The sequence below is a fragment of the Talpa occidentalis genome, unplaced genomic scaffold (assembly GCF_014898055.3).
Source record: "Talpa occidentalis isolate TD23 unplaced genomic scaffold, MPIMG_talOcc4v2.1 talOcc4.18, whole genome shotgun sequence".
Taxonomy (NCBI): domain Eukaryota; kingdom Metazoa; phylum Chordata; class Mammalia; order Eulipotyphla; family Talpidae; genus Talpa; species Talpa occidentalis.
The window spans coordinates 3,516,652-3,537,386 of NW_023601851.1; the positions used below are offsets into that span (position 1 = coordinate 3,516,652).

Sequence of the window (20,735 nt, forward strand, 5' to 3'; positions counted from 1 at the left end):
CGTATATTAAATGGTAGTCAAACGGGAGTAACAATGAAGTATGTATGATGTATCATACATACACACATATAAATGCAAAGGTAAACAACAGAATTTATTAGTACTATGTCAAATATCCTAAAAGATATTTTGTGGGAAAAGCTTTTAGAAAATAAATTGTCAAATTGAAATCTGAGCTTTACCTGAGCCCATAAATCTTAATGCCTGATATTTTTGGATTGCAAAATAGCATTTGCAGTTAGCAACTGAAATCTAACTCATATAATCTTTTTAAAAAACAAATATCACTAATAAAAGTCACCAGTTTTAGAAAAGAAATCCTGAGAGCATAACTGCATTTTTTTCCATAAGACATTAAATTAGGCCCTCCCCTGGTGCTGCAGTGGTTGAGCGCTGGGCCAGGAGGCTGCTTGCAGCCTCTGCAGTGCCGGTTCCATACCGGGCTGCCAGGCAAGGGCGCCTCATGGTGCACAGACCTCTCCCATCTCTCCCGCTGCTCCCCTCAGCAGTGTATTTTGTCATTCTGCCTGTTCTGTTCCCCGCTCTGGCTCTGGTGAATTCTCTCACACTCCTGAACTTCTGGCTGTAACCAGTGCTTGTATAAATAAATAAATAAATAAATAAATAAATAAATAAATAAATAAATAAACAAACAAACAAACAAACAAATAAATAAATAAATAAAAAGACATTAAATTAGAAAACAATATTTGATCCCATCTTAAAAAAGTACTCTATCACATATGATGAATTTATTCAAGCACAGATATAGGGTAAAATTGGAAAAATGACTTTAGAATAATATTAAACAGACACTGAGGGTTTCCTATTTTCTTTGCTTTTATTTGTATTTCTGTGAGTATATGTGTATACATTTATGTGTATACTTATAGTCCCTGTCATAGTTCTTTTCAATATTTTCTAATAGGTGGAAAAACTATGAAACACTTTTCTTAAAACCCATCACAAAGTACAATAAATTTGAAATTGATGATGCCTTACCACAGAAATAAAATGCAGAGATCAGAAAACAAATCTAAGAACTGTACAAAAATTACACTCAAATTATCTTTCACATTGAAGAATAAAATGGATCATATGCAGTCTCTTAGCATCTACAGACTGTTTACTATCAGGTCCAATTATCATCTGTTTTCAATTTCATATTCCCAAATACCTATGACAAAAATGTTCCAATGACTATAAATGTTCATAATTTTCTCAAACTACATTTCACACTCTTAAATGACTGAACCAATGAAAATTAGGACTATTAATGCTACCCAGCCCTTGGAAAATCTACTTTTTTATAAGTACTAATTTTAAACAAAAATAAAGTAATATGTTCTTTTAAAGTGCCTAAAAGAAAGTATCATATTTTCCCCTTAATTTGGGGTATGCATTGCAATTAGAAGCAATACTGTGACCTAATATGACCAGTGAACAGAATATACAGTTGTTGCCTAGTCCATAGTCACAATTTATTTAGCAATAAATCAATAAATCAATGTAATCTACAACAAAATCCATGGTGTTGGTGCAGTCATGATGAAAACTGAAAGCTGGGCTTACTCCTTAGTTTAGATCACCAAATAGTGTTCAAATGGTCCATTAAATTAATGGAGAGGAAATTAAAATTGCCCCATGATCAATTTTGAATGCTTTATGTTTCAGATTATTTTAAGGAACATGAAAGCTGCATAGCACTTTGAGACAGAACACCTATTTACTAGAATTCAATAAAAATTTGAGTTCTCATTATATGCAACAAATTGTGCTAAGTATTGTGGAAAATGTGCCAATATAATGGTGATAAATCTGGCCAACAACAGTTCATTAAATAGAATATTAGAAGAACATACATAAAATTAGTCTAATACAAACAGTAATAAGATAAGGGTTATGAAAATATTTCAAACTGCTAAATTGGGCAAATGATAGGAATATTTATTTCGGTCATAAATTGCAAAAAGGTTCATGAAGAAGGTGTTATTTGAGGGGGCTTGAAAAGCTAAGAACTCTTTGATAGAAAAGGAGGAAAGAGCGGCGTAGATTCACTTTAAAGATCTGAATTCTAAAATGTGCAGCCATTTTCAGAACATATAAGTCATTCTACATATGTTGAGTATCTGGAGGAAAAATAGAAAAGAAGGCTTGGAAGACAGATGGCACAATGCCATACTTAGGAAATGACAATTAATTGTAGAGTAATGAGAAACTAATGATACTCAAGTAAGAAAGTAATATTGTCAGAATCATCTTCAAGATTACTCCTACACTAGCACTTGTGAAGTAAAGATATGCAATGTACAGCCATTCCCAAGCAAAACAATCATAGCTAGTAAATATTATTTAAAAAAAAATAAAATGCCTACTCATAGGGCAGAGGCTGTATCCCAAGCACAGTGGCTAAGAATCCTAGGGTCCAAGCAACCATTATTCCAGCTTACTCACTGCAAGATTTATAAAGTATTCATGAAGGGATCTTGCTTCAGTAGCAGGAAATACTTAACCTTGTGACAAAACAACAACATTATATAGCCATATAACATAACTGGGGAGTACTCTGTATCTATCAAATTCTTAAAAAGGGCCTAAATCTAACACTCAAACAGGTAAATTTTACAATGCCTGGCAGCCAATAATAATAAATCACTAGAAATTCAAGGAAGTAGTAATCTCCCCTAGAATAAAGAAATGAAGTCATCAAAGCAAATTTATTATCAACATAGATGTTAGAATTATCAGAAACAAAATTATTGTTGTAACTATTCAAAGAGTTAGGAAGGGACAAGAAAGATGTTCTTAAATTCCTAAATTAAATTTCTAGAAATGAAAATGTCAATGTTTAAAATGAAAAAAGCAAATTGGATGGTGTCTATAACCTATGAGACATCACAGATTATACAAAACTTTACAAACACAAACTAAAAAGAAAAAATTCATATAAGCCATGAGAAAATGTCAAACAATTTAATAAATGTATAATTGGAGTTTCCAAAGATGAGGAGCCAGAAGGCAGGACAGAAAAAAAAGTTTGAATAAATCATAGCTACTTTCCCCCCAAATTTGATGGAAAGTATAAATTCTAAGAACTTTAACAAACTCCAAGCTCAAGAAACATTAAAAATTACATCACATCATAATCAGCTTGCTCAAAACAGGGATAAACAGAGAAAAATTAAAAGCAGTCAGAGAAAAGAGATGTATTACATACAAAGAACAAAAATCAGGGTGAAATTAAACTTTTTATCTGAACAATACAATAGAGAGAATATCAGTGTAACCTCTTTAAAGTATAGTAAGAAAAAAAAACTGGTCAACTTAGAATTCTACACATGGCAAAACACCTCTTTAAAACAAAGCAAACTAAGAATTTTTTTAGTCTTACAAAAGTTGAATTCATTGCCAGCCCACATAAAATATGAAAAACAAATGATTTCCTTCAGGCAGGAAGAAACTTGCAGGTAGAAATAATTATCTACAGATGTGGTGAAATTGGTAACTACATAGGTAAGTATCTGAGTTATTTTATATATTAAAATTAAATTGGTGCAATATTTAAACAAACATATTTTAAGTATATGGGATTTATACTATAAATAAGAACAAAATAGGTGTGAACACTAAACAAAATTGGGAAGAAATTTCAATCACATAGGAAATAGGGGAAAAATAAGTTGATTCTTAAAGAAGGTGAATAAAATATATTAACCCTGAGCCATCTTATTAGGGAAAAAAGAGATAAAACAAGATTACTAAAATCACTAATGAAAGAAATTCTAGCTCTACAGATTCTTATAGGTAATATGGAAATAGTATGAATACTTTATCATAGCACCTTTGACAGCATAGAAGAAACAGATATTCTTTTAAATACACAAACCAAGTTCATTCAAGAATAAACAATTTGAATTTATCTGTATCTTTAGAGGAAATTAAATTTATAATTAGAAACCCTTCTCGCCCCCACCAAAAAAAAACAAAAACAAAAACAAAAAAAACCCTCCATACCCAGAGAGTTTCACTGGTAAGATATGCAAAGCATTTAAGGAAAAATCAATACCTACCATGCACACATGCTTCTAGAAAATGAAAATCATCCCATGAAGTTGTAACAGGGTGTTCCCCAGGAAAGTGGGAGGTTCTACATTCCCTGCCCCATTCAAGGAAGGGTGTAGCTGACCAGGGAGAAGAAGCTGGAGAGGAGAATGGTGAAGGAAGGAGGATGGAGAGCCAGGAGATCTTGAGGAGGCACATGGAGCAGAGAGTCATGTAAAGAAGCTGGGCTTGCTTCTTAGGTTTGGACTAGTTGAAACAGACATGGGTGAGAGACCCATGCTGAAGTTAACAATGGCAGCTTTGACCTTAATTTTGATTTTGCTCTTTTTCTCCCAGATTTGTCTTGTTGTTTCTGACCCTTCTCTATGGGTCCCTCCTGGAACATGCCTTAGACTTGTGGCAGGCTTTTAGGTCTCACTGGCCCTGTTTTGGGTCAACCTTGATTGGCTGGGTATTTACTCACGAAGGGGTAGGTAACTTTGCACAAGAAATAAAGGAGACATTCATCAAACTGAAAAATAGCATGTACCGAAAAACTACAATCAACATCATACTTAAAGACCTTCCCCCTAAGTTCAGAAACAAAGCAAATATTTGCAATCTCTGTCACTTTTATTCAACATTAGAAATAGATTTCAGTCAGGGTAACAAGTCCAATAAAAGAAGATATTAATATTGGAAAATAATTAAAACTGTCTTTAGTCACAGATAAAATTATCATCTGTGTAAAATAATTCAATGGAACCTTCAAATAACCCTCCTAAAAACCTATGTTTATTGCAGCACTATTTACAATAGTGAAGATATGGAAACAACCTAAATGGCCTAAAAAGAGATGACTGGATAATGAAGATGTGGTGTATAAACACAATGGAATACTAATCAGTGATCAAAAATTATAAACTCGTGCCATTTGCAGAAACTTGGATGGAGCTGGAAGGGATTATACTAAGCAAAATAAGTCAGAAATAAAAAAGTATAGGTGGTTTCATTTACAGGTGGAAAATAGGGAAACAGAAAAAAAGGTCAGGAAAAAGCCAAAAATTGCAAGCTGACCAAAGTTCACAGCAGGGGAGAAGGAGGGAGAGGGGTCAAAACAGGGGAGGGCAGAACACAAAGGACTAAGGTGTTGGTTCACGGGTGCTATGGTGGCAGGAGAACTACAGGGACTATACCTAAAGGAAGAGATCAAATATTGTACAAAAATAACCAAAAACATAAGAAAATATATAAATAAATTTAATTATTTAAAAAATGCTCCTAAAAGTAACAAGCAAACTTACCAACATTAGATGTTACAAAATCAATTGACATAAATCAATTACATTTCCATAAACATAAACACTAAACAATTGCACTAAACACTAAACAATTGCAACTACAATGAAAATAGCATTATTTTAGCATTAAAATTAAGTATTAAATAGTTTTAGTAATACTATTTATTTAATACTACTTAGTATTAAATAGTATTTAATACTTAAAATATTATTAAAATATGACATATTCTTTGAAAACATGGAGAGAAAATATATGAACCTACATGCAAAAAATGACAGGATACTGCTGAGATAAATTTATCTCAGCACATACACAAAAAATACGTACATAAATGAAAAGATGTACCTTTATCATGTATCAGAAAATTCAGTATTGTTAAAATGTTAATAGTCTCTAAATTGATCTACAGGTTCAACATAATACTAATCAAAACCCAACAGACAATTACTAAGACGTGTGGACAAAGCAATTTTAAAGCACATTAAATTCAAAGCGCCTAGAAGAGCCAAAACAACTTTATAAAAAAAAAAGGAGTCAAACGATTAATGCAACCTAATTTCCAGACCTATTATAGAGTTAAAGTAATCAACACAGAGTGGAATTGATGTAAAGACAGACAAAAAATCATTGAAACAGAAAAGTTATGAATTCCCAGAAACATGGATAATTGGTTTTCTAAAAATCTGCAAAGACAATGGAGGGGGGAGTTTATCTCACAAAAATATCCAATGGCAACTGGATATTCATAGACAAAAAAAAAATACAATAAAAACTTGTTCCATATCTTGCACCACTTACAAATATTAAAATGACAGACTGAAATGAAGGAAAATAAAAATCCTTTGTGACTTTTAAAGGCAACATTATCTGTTACAACACAGAAGGCATAATCCATAAAAGAACAAACTGATAAATTGAACTTCATCAAATTTAAAAATGTCTGTTCTTTGAAAGACACTATTAACACAATGAAAGGACAAGCCATAGATGGAGAAAAAAATGCAAATTATGTATCTGGTAAAGAACTTAGATTCAGAACACACAAGGAATTTCCAAAACTCAGTAAGTTATTAAGACACAATTTGCAATGTGAAAAAATTTTGAAGCCACTCTACCAAAGGAGAAATATAAATCACAAGCACATGACAGATATTCAACACCAGTAGTCATTAGAGAAATACAAATTTCAAGGACAAGGAGATATCACTACACATCTAATAGAATAGCTAAAACTTAAAATAAGGAACCATAGCAAGTGTTGGGGAGTATGTGGATGAACTGCAATTCCCATTCAGTACCAAAAGAAACGTGTATTCAATGGTACACCACTTGGGAAAATTTAGGTTTTTAAAAAGGTTACACAGCTATATGATCTCTCCGTTCTACTCTTAGCTAAGGTTTACCCAAAAGAAACTAGAGTATATGTGCCTACAAATACATGAACAAAAATATTTGTGTCAGCTTGATATAATTCCCTCAAAATGAAAACAGGCAAATGTGCACAAAATGGTGAATGAATAAATAAATGGTGATATATTCCGTATAATGAAATACATCTCCAAAACAGAAAGAAATGAACCTTCCCCTGGTCATTCCAGGAGAAGGCAGGCTGTGTAGCCAGCATCAGCACCTATGTTCCCCCTTCCCCCACTCCCACCTCCACCCCAGTCTCTGCTCTGCCCCTCCTCGGAGAAGAATCCAGCAACATCTTGTTATATGGTTTCCTAGTAACAAGAGCACACTGAGAAAAAACAAACCCCTGAAGATGGGGGTGGCCTGGGAGCCAGGCACAGCATGGCAGATAAGAAGCGGCTGTTAGGGTCGGGGTCACAACAACCGATGCCTCTGGGCATGAACTGCAAGCCCTGGTGCAAAGATAAACTACCTTCCAAGTGTTTGGCAAAACACAAGGTACTCAAATTTTCCCACCTCCCTGGAGAGTCGGCGGTGGAGATTTGCGAGAGAGGGACTGGACGACTTCAGGAAGGGTTGTCCACCTTGTGAAGATGTGATCACCCGTGGCCCTAAGAAGAGCTTCCTCCCCTTGATTCCTCAAAGAGTGCCCCAACCTCCACCCCCAAAGAGTCACAAAGTGCTGTACAAGGATGCAGGCCTGTTTTCCACGCTCTCGCCAGCCCAGTTTGAGCGGAAGAAATTCATGGAGGACGTCGAAGCCCGCCTGAAGAGACATCGCTTGGCTATGTCCCTGGATGTGGACGAAGATGTACCTGCAGAGCTCTTACTAAAGGTGCTGCAAGTGGGCCTCCCCGGTGGCGCAGCGGTTGAGCGCTGGGTTGCGAAGCTGCCCGCGGCCTCTGCAGCACCAGTTCCATACCCGGCTGCTCCCCGGCCACTGGAGGAGGGTCCCGCATGGCGCGCAGACCTCTCCTGCCGCCCGCTGCTCCCCTCAGCAGTGTACTTCGGTCCTTCTGCCTGCTCTGCTCCCCGCTCTGGCTCTGGTGAATTCTCTCACCCTCCCGCGCTTCTGACTGTGCCCAATGCTTGGATAAATAAATAAATAAATCTAAAAAAAAGAAAAGAAAATATCTAAGCAAGAAATACTTAAAAAAAAAAGGTGCTGCAAGTGGTCGATCCTGACAGGAGGCTGGAAGACACATGACCCTACCGCGAGGGCACCAGAAAAAGGATAAAGCCTCCCAAAAAGGTTTGCAAAACTGATCCTGAAAAAGTCTAGCTGGAACCTCCCAAGAAGACTCCCAGGACATGGCCTGAGAGTTTGGTTCATGAAGGAAAAAAGCCAAGAAAAAAGGGTTCACACAAACGTGTGCCTTGTAGCAAAGATCCAGAAAGAGTTCATGACATTTGCGAATGGGTTGCCACTTTTGGAGACTTGTGCATCTATGAAAACTTCTTCATGCAACTTTTTGACAGAAGTTCTGAATGCAAACCTACTCATAAAACATCCCGCATTAAAAAAGTAATGCGGGTTCCTTTGGAGCTGAAGTATTGCCAGGAGCAGGTAAATTTCTCCATGAAAGATACAAACTGGGAGAGAAAACTCCAGAAAAGAGAGGATCCTTATAAACACAATCGTGTGAAGATGAGGTATGGAGCATGGTACCTGAAGCTCAAGTTGCAGAAAATGTTAATAAATGATGAACCTTTGATTGACTCCAACATCGATAGCACCTTTGGAAAGCCTCCTACACCAGATATTATTTAAGAGCCTTATGGAACATTAGACTTTAAAGATTACATTATAAGCAAAGGCTATGAAATGCCATCCATGATTGAGTGGTTATTTGCCAGGAAGAGATGGACATATGACTCTGTGAAGACTCCTATGGAATGATCAATACGACTCTATGCACTCCAAGATGATGATGAGGAGGAGCCAGAGGAGGAGCTGTCAAGGGAAGTTAAATAAACAATCTTTCATTTACTACTTACTTTACTATCTCATCTTAAACATGACACCCACTTTATGATGCATGTCCCACCAGATGTACAAACTTTGATTTGCTATTATGCATAAATTTAACACCTAATATTTATAAACATTTCTCAATGACATTCTGTTTTGGGTTTGTCAATATGGTATATATTTTATCAACTATGAGACCAATAGTCACCTGTACTCTTCTCACATGTTTGTGGTATTAGAAATATTACTTTGGCTTATCAATTACTGGTGAGAATAGAACCACAAATAAAAGCTGAATCACTATTAAAACAATAATAACCTACTTATGTGATGTATGACATGAGAGGAATCTCAAAATAATTGTGCTGGGTAAAATGACACTCATTTGTACTTACAAAAATCATACTGAATTATGATAATTGTTAACCAAAACTTGAAATCTATAGTCAAAATAATAAATCTTTACATTTCACTAGTAGCAATTTAAATTTCAATCATAAATTTAAAATAAGAAATCAATCAACATCTTCACATTTTTTAAATAACTGCTAACACTATCTGGGACAGGAAAATATGTGGCTAGAAAGATCTATAGCACAAATTTAGAATACACTTCTGCTTCCATTAATGAATGAATCACATTGGAATGGAAGTATATGCATATATTTCATCATTATAAGAAGGCATATCTATTAAGTACACATTTTCCATTTCAAATTAAAGTTGTGAGCAATGTGTGTATGAAGACCCAAGCTTTGATATGTATTTTCGAAGCCAAAGCACACAATTTCTCACCATAATAGTAAGCTTGTATCACCACTAAATCTTATTTCTGCAATGGTTTCCAAACTAGTCTCTCTCCTCCATGTATATTTTTCTAGGTACAAATATGGTCAACTTCACATGCTTGTTAATTCTCGGGGCTCATTTAAATTTACCTGTACACAGAAACACATCCCTGCAAAGACAGCCTGCATTCCAGATGCCAGAGAATATATCCTCTACTTTGTACATAGTGTTCCCTATTGTTAGGCTTTCACTCTGGCCATTGAAATCCTGTTTCCGTGCTTTCTCCTGTAAAGTCAATTTTGTTATGGGTTTAATGAAGAGCTTATGTTTTTAGACAAGAACTTCTAATTTTTCACTTGCTTTCTACTAAAAAAGCTTATTCTAATATGCTACAGAAATGAATCACTAATCACCGTAAACTCAGGAAAATTGCTATACTTATTTGTTCAGACATCAAAAAGGTCAATATCATGACTACTGTCTCAGAATTATCTGGTTTCTGAGACTCTCCATTCAAGGCTTAGGTTTCATGCAGCAGCTTTCACCCTTACACATTAATTGTTTGGTTCCATTAGATCCAGTTTTCCACGTATTAGTTACGTGACCATGAATATCTCAGAACATGTCTCATATATGATATAGAAATTATATCATCGAGCTCTCTCTGGTGAGAATTAATGGATTGCTGGACATAAATGCTTAATAAAAATAGCATCAATGAGCAAAACTAAGCATATGCTTGTAGAGGAATAGGAAGGTAAAAAGGAGAGTATTTTAAAAAGGCACAAAGTCAGAAAAAATGTTTTAATTGTGTTTTCCCTGTAAGACAGCCTTTAATTAAATCTCGTTCAATGAAGTCGCCCATGCCAGGCCCCTTCTGGCCTGCAGTCCCAGCCAAGGGGGAGTGGGAACCCACCGCAAGGGCAGACCAGGTGTGCAGGGGAGCGTGTCCCCACATCGGCATTTTAGAACAGGAACCTTTCTTCTGTAAAGACTGCTTGAAACTGACAGATGGCTCCCAGAGGAGCCAGATGGGAGCAGAGAAGTTCACCCAAGATGCCAGCCAGTCCCAGCAACACAGGGTCCCAATGCATACGGCCAATTAGAAAACAGACAGTAGGGAGTAGAAGAACCACACCCAACCTAGCAACTCCTCAGGAAAAACGCACACCACAAAAAGAAAACCAATCCCCAGACTGCAACGACAGTAACTTGGAAGAATTTCTGAGCCTTCCAGAAAGAGAATTTAAAATTGCCATGATTAAAAAACTGACAGAAGTCATAAAGGAAAACAATGATAAGGGAAAAATAATCAACGATCAGAAGAATGAAATTGAGTCCCTAAAGAGGGAAGTAAAAGAAATGCAGGAGATCAAAGAATTAATGGAGGTGCTAAAGAACTCTGGGAAAAGCAATGAAAGCAGAATAGATGAAATGGAAGAACAAAAAAGTTCTCTTGAAGACACAGAAATAAAAACAACCAAAACAGAAAAGGAAAGAGAAGTATGAAGGAAAAAGAACGAAGAAAGACTTTGGGAACTATCTGACTCCATGAGGAAAGGAAATATAAGAGTTATAGGAATCCCAGAAGGAGAAGAGAGATGTAAGAACAGAGAAAATATTCAAGGAGATAATTGAAGAGAACTTCCCAAATGTGAAGAAGGAGCTGAAAATTGATATACAAGAAGCAAGAAGAACACCAAACTTCCACGACGAAAGGAAAAATACAGCAAGACACATAATAGTAAAGCTCCCAAGAATCCAGGACAAGGGAAAAATAATGAAGCTGACAAGAGGGAAGAAACAGATAACATTCAAAGGAAAACCAATCAGGCTGACATCAGACTTCTCCGAAGAAACACTACGGGCAAGGAAAGAGTGGAGGGACGTAGTCAACAGACTCCAAGAAAACAGATGCCAACCAAGAATACTCTATCCCACAAAGCTCTACTTCCTCTAAGAAGAAAGAATAAGGACCTTCCCAGACAAACAGAAAATCTGGAATTTCATTACGACTAAAACCCCACTCCAAAAAATACTGCAAGGAGTCCTAAACCCAGAACCTCAGAGGGAAGAATAACAATGAAAGAAGGCCAAAAAGAAAAGTTATTAAAAGAATAAATAAATAAAATCAAAGGAAAGACAAACAAAATGGCAAATACAGATGCTAACATATCAATATTAACACTATATGTAAATGGACTAAACTCTTCAATAAAAAGACAGAGTTGCAGGCTGGATTAAGAAACAAATCCCAACCGTTTCCTGTCTCCAGGAAACACATTTAGCAACAAAAGATAAAAATAGACTCAAAGTTAAAGGATGGAAAACAATCCTACAAGCAAATGGACCAAAAAAGAAAGCAGGAACAGCTATACTTAGATCAGAAAAAACAGATTTCAAACTCAAAAAGATAAAAAGAGACCCCAACAGTCACTACATTATGATTAAGGGGACAATACTTCAAGAAGAAATAACACTCATTAACATATATTCACCAAACGAAGGAGCACCAAAATATATCACACAACTATTGTCATCTCTGAAAACAGACATCAGTGAAAACACATACGTAGTGGGAGACTTCAACACGCCACTATCAACAATGGATAGATCAACGAGACAAAAAATAAGTAAAGACACTGAAGCTCTAAATAAGGACCTAGAGCGCTTGGGCTTAACAGACATCTATAGAACACTAAACCCAAAAAAAAAATGGAGTACACATTTTTCTCAAGTGCACACAGATCATTCTCCAGGATCGATCACATCCTGGACACAAGACAAACATCAACAGATACACCAAGATTGAAATCATACCAACCATCTTTTCTGACCATGAAGGCATCAAACTAGAAATAAACCATAAAAGGAAGACAAGGAACTTTCCTGCCTCTTGGAGATTGAAAACCACACTACTGGAAGACCACTGGACTAATGAAGAAATCAAAGAAGAAATTAAAAAATTCTTTGAATTGAATCACAAGGAGGACACCAATTTTCTAAATGTATGGGATGCAGCAAAAGCAGTAATAAGAGGAAAATATGTAGCTGTAGAGGCTCACATCAAGAAACAAGAAAGAACTCAAAGAAACAACCTAACCTCAAATCTCAAAGTTCTAGAAAAAGAACAATAAAAAAACCCAAAACCAATAGAAGAAAGGAAATAATGAAAAGCAAAGCAGAAATAAATGAAATTGAAACTAAAAAAACAATCCAAAAGATCAATGAAACCAAGAGCTGTTTCTTAAAAAAAAAATCAATAAAATAGACAAACCCCTAGCCAGGCTCACAAAGGAAAAAAGGTAGAAAGCACAAATAAACAGGGTCATAAATGAAAGATGAGAAATCACAACGGACACAGCAGAAATCAAAAAAATAATCAGTAACTACTATGAACAGTTATATGGAAACAAGTTCAACAATGTAGAGGAGATGGACAAATTCCTACAACTCTGCAATCACCCAAAGCTACATAAAGAAGAAACAGAACAGCTAAACAGACCAATTACAAGCAGCGAAATTGAAATGGTAATCAACAGAACAGGTACTCTAGACCTTTCTAACACGTTTCTCAAACATTAATATACTTAAAACTCACCCAGGGGACTTGTTAAAATACAGATTCTATTAGTAGGTTTTGAATGAGCCAGATACCAGCTTTTCTAGTATACTCTCAAGTTATAGTGATAGGACTACACCTATACACATACTTTGAATAATAAAAAGTTATTGATTAGAGTTTCGAATCAGGTAGATTTATTAGCTCTTTTATTACCTATTTATTATCTCTTCATTTTGAAAAAAATAATTGGCTAATTTTCTGTTTCCTAATCAGTTAAGCTTAAATAAAAGTGCCATTAGATATTGTGGACACAGAATGAAATACTTAGAACATGTAGATATATCCTTTTGATTGTGATTAGTACACGATAAATTCTTTTTAGATGGTAGTTACTTTTCTTTTTAGGTAAAATGTTTTATATTTAACTTAGTCCTTCAGCCTACATGTTAGGATACTCAAGAGTACGAAGAGTTAATGTTTTTATTTTTCTTCTGAGAAGGTTTTATACATTATAATGTATTCATTCTTATTCTGTTATCTAAAGCAAAGAAGACAGAAGAACCAGTAAGGGATAGAAATTACTCACAAAATGGATGAGTGCCCTTGAAGCACTAGGCTTTCTGAAAAAGGTCTGCTTTCATCCTATTAAATGACATTAAAGTTGTCAGATCAAAACAAGTGCACAGACATAGCAAAAACAGAAAAAAATACTAGTGCCAACACTGTTCAACTTTTTTAAGAACGATAATACAGAAACCTAGAGGCTTAATTGTGAATTGAATAATTCTGTACCACAACCTGGAAATTTAAGAGTGCTCATTATTTTCTAAAACAATCAATATGCCCTGGGAGCCACAAAGCTTTTCTTCCCCTCCTGATTGTTATTTCTTTTCAAATCTTATAGCTCCCTCCTGTGTTTATACTAGGACTAGATTTTCTCATCAGCATTAGGTCCATAGATTTCGTACCCAGAAAGCTTCACTGTATGCATTTCTCAGTTACCAATCACTCTGTGATTTTGTGATTTCAAAAATAACTGCAATGTGATGGGGTAGAAAAATGTTCCTCTGCCCTTCAAGGTTCTTTCTGCAATAAAAATAATTAAATTTTTGTAAGACAGATTAATAGGAGAAAAACAAATTTAAGTATGTATGTGTGGGAAGCCCACATAATCATGAAAGGTAAAATGAGGTGTATATGCCATCCTGAGCTAAGGAATAAGATGGGGCCTGTGACTTCAAAGGGGATGAGGTTAATTCACAGGATTATAAGAAGAGCAGATGCTTGGTAATTCAGTGTTTGCACTGTCATATAAATGGGCCATAAAAATTTAATTCTGGTAATTACTCTCATTATGGACAAGTCCCTCCCAAGGCCCCAGTGAAATTCTTCTAGATATTTAAGAAGGAGGCAAAAGTTTGTCCTTGAGTCTTAATTTAATTGCTTTTAACTCACAATAACCTGCACACCAAAATGATTCACTTTGGAAAGGTTGGCTGTGAACCTCTTCAAATATGTATTATTGAATTAATTATATGCAACTGCTAGTGTAATTTATTAAAGAACTAATCAATTCTATTTTAGATGATCCAGTAAAGGTATAAATGTTAAAAGATAGGTATGGCTTGAATACATACAAAAAGAAGAAGGCTTAATAGCTAGGGGTACAGAGTGAGATAGATTAAAAAGTCATCAAAGGAAATGCAATGTAAGTTTGGCAATATTTCCTCTATTTTCTGGAGCATATGCATTATTTAATGGACTAACACAAAGCAAAACTGAAAAGGTGGATTACTTTGTAGCATGAATTGTGTCTAGGAATTTTGGACTTAATTTAGAGACAAATACAGTCCATTAAAAGCTTTTGAATAGCAAATTTTAATATGAATATTTATATTGGATGATGAATACAGAGGAAGAAAAAGTATTTTTTCTTTCACTTTTCTAGGTTCTTGGCAGTGTAGAGACAGATAGAAATTTCCTTGTAACCCACTGAGCTCTTTTCAGTCTGCTTGAGCAATCAAATTAACATCAGACAGATTAGTAGTAGAAAAAACAAATTTAATTATAGTTATGGAGAATCCACATGGATGAGTATTCTAAAGCTAAGGGAGCAAAATGAAGATAAATATCCTGAGCTAAGGAATGCAATAGGGACAGAGGGCTTCAAGAAGAGAGGAGCAGGCCTGAATGATAAGGAGAGACTCATGATAGAATGCTCTCCAATTAGATGTTTGCTCTGCCATGGAGACAGATTTCTTTGATAGAAAGCTTATTTCTAGAAAAATCTTAATTCTGTGTAATACTACCAATTTTCATTCTTCTATGTAGTTAAGGGAGTGTTAAATGTTTATCTAGAGCTGACAGGGCTTGATTGAACTCAACTTGGAATAGTCTACATGTCAAAGTGAAACCTCTTGCAAAAGCCTGCTATGCACACCTTGGGAAGGTCTATTCTTCATTTCGCCCCTGAAACTTCCCTGGAAGTCTCACATTAAAGATGTTGGCTTAGTAGATCATTTTATATTGTCACACCAGTCTCTTTGTCCTTAAAATAGATTACTCCAGTGAAACAGTTGCATCCCTTTTCTGAAGCTGATGAAGATATAGTTGCACTTAGGCCTATGCTGCAGGGGCCTTGATTAACCGCAGCTGAAAATAATCCACATGCCAAAGTGACACGTCTGTTTTGAACATCTTGGGGATATTGTACAGCTGTCAACATTATTTTATCTACTTTTTGCATGGACAGGAAAAGACCTGCTTTCAATTTTGTGTGTGCATGTGCCTGTGACTGTGTGAGATTGTAGAGTGAGAAAAGGTGGTTATGTTTGTGTGTAAGAAGAGGTGAGAAAAAAGTGTCTGTGTATGTGTGAGAGACAAGGTGAGCAATAAAAAAACTGTATGTGTGAATAGGTAAGGAATGAAGTATTGGATGGTGTATGTGCTCACAGATGAGGGACAAAATAATTGGCTGTGTATGTGGAAGGTGACACAGAATGGGGACTGAGTGTGTGTGGTTTGACCAGAAGGAATGGAGTAAAGGATGCTACATCTGTTTGTGTCCAGGTGAGAAATCAAGTAATGGCGAATGTGTGTGTCTGACTCATTGAGACTTAAAGTCATGATACACTGATATGCATGGGCATGACAAGGTGAGAAATAAATACTTGTGTGTCAGCATGTGAGAATTATGTGTGTGAATGTGTATCTGATGACCAGGTGAGATGGGAACAAAACAACTGTGTGTGGGAGCTAGAACAGTTATTGATGAAGATGTGTGTGTGTCACTAGCTTCACTTTTCCTTCTCCCCTTCCTCCTCTTTTCCTCTGTACTTACCTCAACTCACCTTTTCCTCACTACTCAAATTATAACCCGCAGGGTCTGATGTAGTCTCAACACCGAAGTGTTATGGTGCTTCTGGTGAGTCCTCAGGAAACCAGCTTCTCTCTAAGGACAGATGCAGGTTCCCTAGCAGATGATTGTGCACAGCAGGGATCAAAGTGGAACTGGGTGCTCCATGGGCTAGGAGGGCCACCCCAGAATTTCTATTTTAATTTCATGAAAGGATGGAAATTCAAACAAAAGGAAGCAACTTGATATATCCATGTTTTCTTGATGAGGTGTTTAGGAGTTCAGGTTATAATGCACAGCATTAGATAAATGAATAGTGTGGACTTTAGAATATCAAATTTTTTCTGTGAATTTTTTTGTGAAAGGACATGTTCAAGAACCACAAGGCAAGAAGAAAAGTGGGGCAAATTTGCAAACCATAAATCTGAACAGACATCTCCAAAAACAGACATCACCAAAAATATACAGATAATGAATGGGCATGCAAAAATGTACTCATTGTCATGTGTAACTAGGGCATTGCTAATTGAAACAAGGAAACATCACTACAAACCCTTTAACAACTGTTAAACTCCCAACATCACTATACCAGTTGACACATTGCTAGATGAGGGTGACAACAGCAGGAAGACCCCTTCATTGCTGGTGGAATGCACAGGCAGATGCTTTGGAGGACAGTTGGGCAGTGTTTTTTGAAGACAAAAAAATCTCACCTTCAGATTCAACAATCACACCTCTAGGATTTAGACAGCCACATTGAAAAACTATGTTCAAAATCTAGCATGTTATTATGTGCGTACGCTCTATTCATAATGGCTAAAGTCTTTTTAAATATCACAATAACCTTTAATGAAGAGTGCATAAGCAAACTGTCATTCCTCCAGGGAAAGGGAGCAGAACGTGACCCTACAGAAGCCCCTTGGCATAAGACCACTTGACAACCATAATATGAATGCAGAGCCTGTCTCATTGGTGTCAGGATTATTTTTAGTCTATTTTTTAAAAGGCAGATTGGGGGAATTCTCAAAAACAAGAAATTGCCACTCTGTGAGAGTTGCACACTCATAAGGGAAATCACCAGTCCTAAGGTTGCCTGCTCTCTACCAGGAATAGAGAATAACAAATTCAAACCAACTCACCAACCTCATCCGTGGTAGGCACTGGGCATTCATCTAAAGAACAGTGACTCCCAGGCTGATTTTTCTCAACCTTCCATGACTTTGCACCTCTCCTGATATTTTCTTGTTTTGTTTTTACCTGAGGATGGCAGTTAAGAATGATTGCTTGTGCCCTTTTATGGAGTGATTCAGTTTCCCTGTTACACTCAAGTATATAAGAAATAATAAATGTTATTAAAATTTGGCTTGCTTTTCTCCTATAATCTGTCTTTTGTGACAGAGAATCTTATTTGAGATCCTAGAATAGTACAGGCAAAATTATTTGGTCATCCACATATGCATGAACAATATTCAGCAACAGGAATGAATGAACCATCGATCAGTGTGTGAGGGAAGATGAGAAATTTCTCCCTACCCCTCCAGCTGAAGAGACATCCAATGAACAGCAGACAGATTAGTTGGAAAAACAAAAAATTAAAGACACACCACGCACTCATTCATGCTCACCTCATACAGGGCCCCAAATTCATGCCCGCAAAACAATCCAAATCAGAAACAGAAACAGAACTTATGCTATCACTGTAACCCTAAATCAGGACTATCATCTTAGCTATTCTAAAACCTAACCATAACGCACAATAACCCTCAGCCTTACTCAATTATAACCTGAACTCCTAAACACCTCATCAAGAAAACATGACCCCATTTTTCTAAACCAGTAACACCCAACTACAATCAGTCAAATAAAAAATTCATCACAAGAACAGAAAACTAAAGACTTGGTACTTTCATCTATAGGAATCCTCCAGAAAATACAAAATGAGTGCCTCCCTGGTGGTGCAGGTGGTTGAGAGCTGTGCTGTGAAGCTGTTTGCAGCCTCTGCATGCGAGTTCAATTACTGCGGCAGGGAGAAATCCCACATGGCGAAGCAGACATCTCCTGTCTTGCTCAGTTCTCCCCTTAGCAGTGTATTCATCAGTCTACCTGTTCTGTTCCCTGCTCTGTCTCTGGTGTCCTCTAAACCCTCCCACGCATCTGGCCTGTACCCCAGCTCTTGTATAAATAAAGTGAATCCTTAAAAAAAAGAAAAGAATATTGAAAAAAAAAAATATCAGTTAAAAAAAAAAAAAAAACTATATGAAACCAACAGCCTATGACAAGGTGGAGACACTACAAATGAGTAGGTCTATCCCAGAAAGTCAGGGTTGTTAACTTACTAAAACAAGACACGCAATAAACCCATGGATTGTGTGAGGAAGAACATGGATCATGTCAAGTAATTAGAAAAAAGCTTTCTAAAAAATCCTGTACCCTTTCATGATATCAATCAGTAAAAGCAGGATAAAAGGAAATTTCATCAATAGGATATAGAGTATTATACAAAAAAAAAAAGTGAACATCATGTTCAGTTTTGAAACCTGAGCGCTTTACCCCAGGTGTAAAGAATGAGGCCAGGACATTGACTCTCACTGTAACAGGGTGGTCTCCAGGAAAGGGGGAGGTTCCAGGTTCCCTTCCCCACCCAAATGGAGGGTGGAGCTGAGCAGGTAGAGAAGAGGTTACAGAGGAGACTGAGGAAGGAAGGAAGCCAGAAAGGAGACCTGGAGGAGGCACATGGAGCCATAGACACATGAAGACACTGCACTTGCCTTTTGGTCATGGACTGGGCAACACAGATGTGGGTGAGACCCAGGGGGTGTTGACAATGGCAGTTTTTATCTTGATTTTGATTTTGCTCTTTTCCTTCTGGGCTTGTATGGTAGTTTCTGATCCTTTTCTGTGGGTCCCCACTGGAAGGTGCTTTAGACTTGTGCAGGCTTTGGGGCCTTGCTCTGGGCCAATCCCATTTGGATGGAGTTTTTACCCATGAGGGGACGGGTAATTTGGATGCTTGATTTAAAACTAGACTCTTTGCCTTACCTGTATTATTTCCAAATTGTGTTAAATTTCCTTCCCATTAAAGTCTCATATGTTTTGTGTTGATGCAGCGGATGGCAGAACCTACATAGAATAGGCAGGTTTGCGGGGTTGGGCTGCCCCTCTCCCTGCCCTATAAATATTTGGTGTCCAAGATGATTTAGGACAGAGCCATCCGTAGTTAGTCAGCCCCATGGGGAAATTGGGCTTCCTATGGAACTGGCTACGGTAAGTGCAAATGTAAATTTTGGTTTCCTCTAGGTTTGTTTCATATGTAGATTTGCTGTTGAAAACTGCCTTGGGCTTTGTGAAGATATGTGTGTCTGTGTGTAATTTTGTTTGTAGTGACTTGCTAAGACATTTGATTTTGTGGAATTGTTCTGTGCAACAGTTTTACTCAAGATTAGTCAGTACGTTGGACCATTGGGCCAGATCAAAGATGGCATCTGAAGGCTCTTGGCTGGCTCTTGTAAAATTCAGAAGTTCTTGTTGCTAGGACTTTGGACCTTTTTTCTTTCTTTTTGTAATCTCTGCTGTCTCATCAGCATTTCTAAAGGTAATAATGATTCTTCAGTGATACATTGCTTTGTCTTTGACTACTTCCTGACCTCTGCCTGAGGGGTTTTGCAAGCCAATTGTGGAGCAGTGGTGTTTAAATTAGCAAATGTAATGCTTGGGTGTTAACAAAAGTTAGCTGGTAATTGCTAGTATCCTTGATGGATTCTTGGAGATAACTTGAATTTTGGCAAGTCTGTATCAGAAAAAATAACAAGATTTTGTCTGAGTATGAAAGGATTTGCTGCTGTGAATTTTGTCTGCACAATTTGTTTTGGGCATGTTTGCCATTTTGAATCCTGGATTTGTTCAATTGCTGGTGTAAGACAAGATTCTAAGTTTCTGCTCCTCCTACGAGGAAGGTCTGTTGTGGAAAGCACCCTTTATGGTGCATCGCACCAGGTTGTCATACTTTTGTTGTTGTTGTCCCTCCCTAGTGTGGGGGAGGTGTAATCTGTGCTTAGATGTTGAATCTGCTCTTTCAGCTTCTGTCCCAGAGTGGCTAACAGAGGTAAGGAGATGACTCCTTTTAATTGAAAGTTAATTACTGATATTTTGATTTGCTTTTTCAGGTTCTATTCCAGGAAACCCAAGTATTGCCTGCTTGGTGGCTAACAAGAGATGACTCCTTTTGCTTAAAAGTTAATTGCTACTTTTGCTTTTTCATTTGCTGTACAGAATGCCCCAGGATTGACTTCTAATAAAAA

The 20,735-nt window shown here is 36.7% G+C and overlaps 1 pseudogene; it reads left to right on the forward strand.

The window, feature by feature from the left end:
• The first annotated feature begins 7,137 nt into the window (after positions 1-7,137).
• LOC129146196 (putative protein FAM47D) lies at positions 7,138-8,840 on the forward strand (annotated as a pseudogene).
• Positions 8,841-20,735: the final 11,895 nt, after the last annotated feature.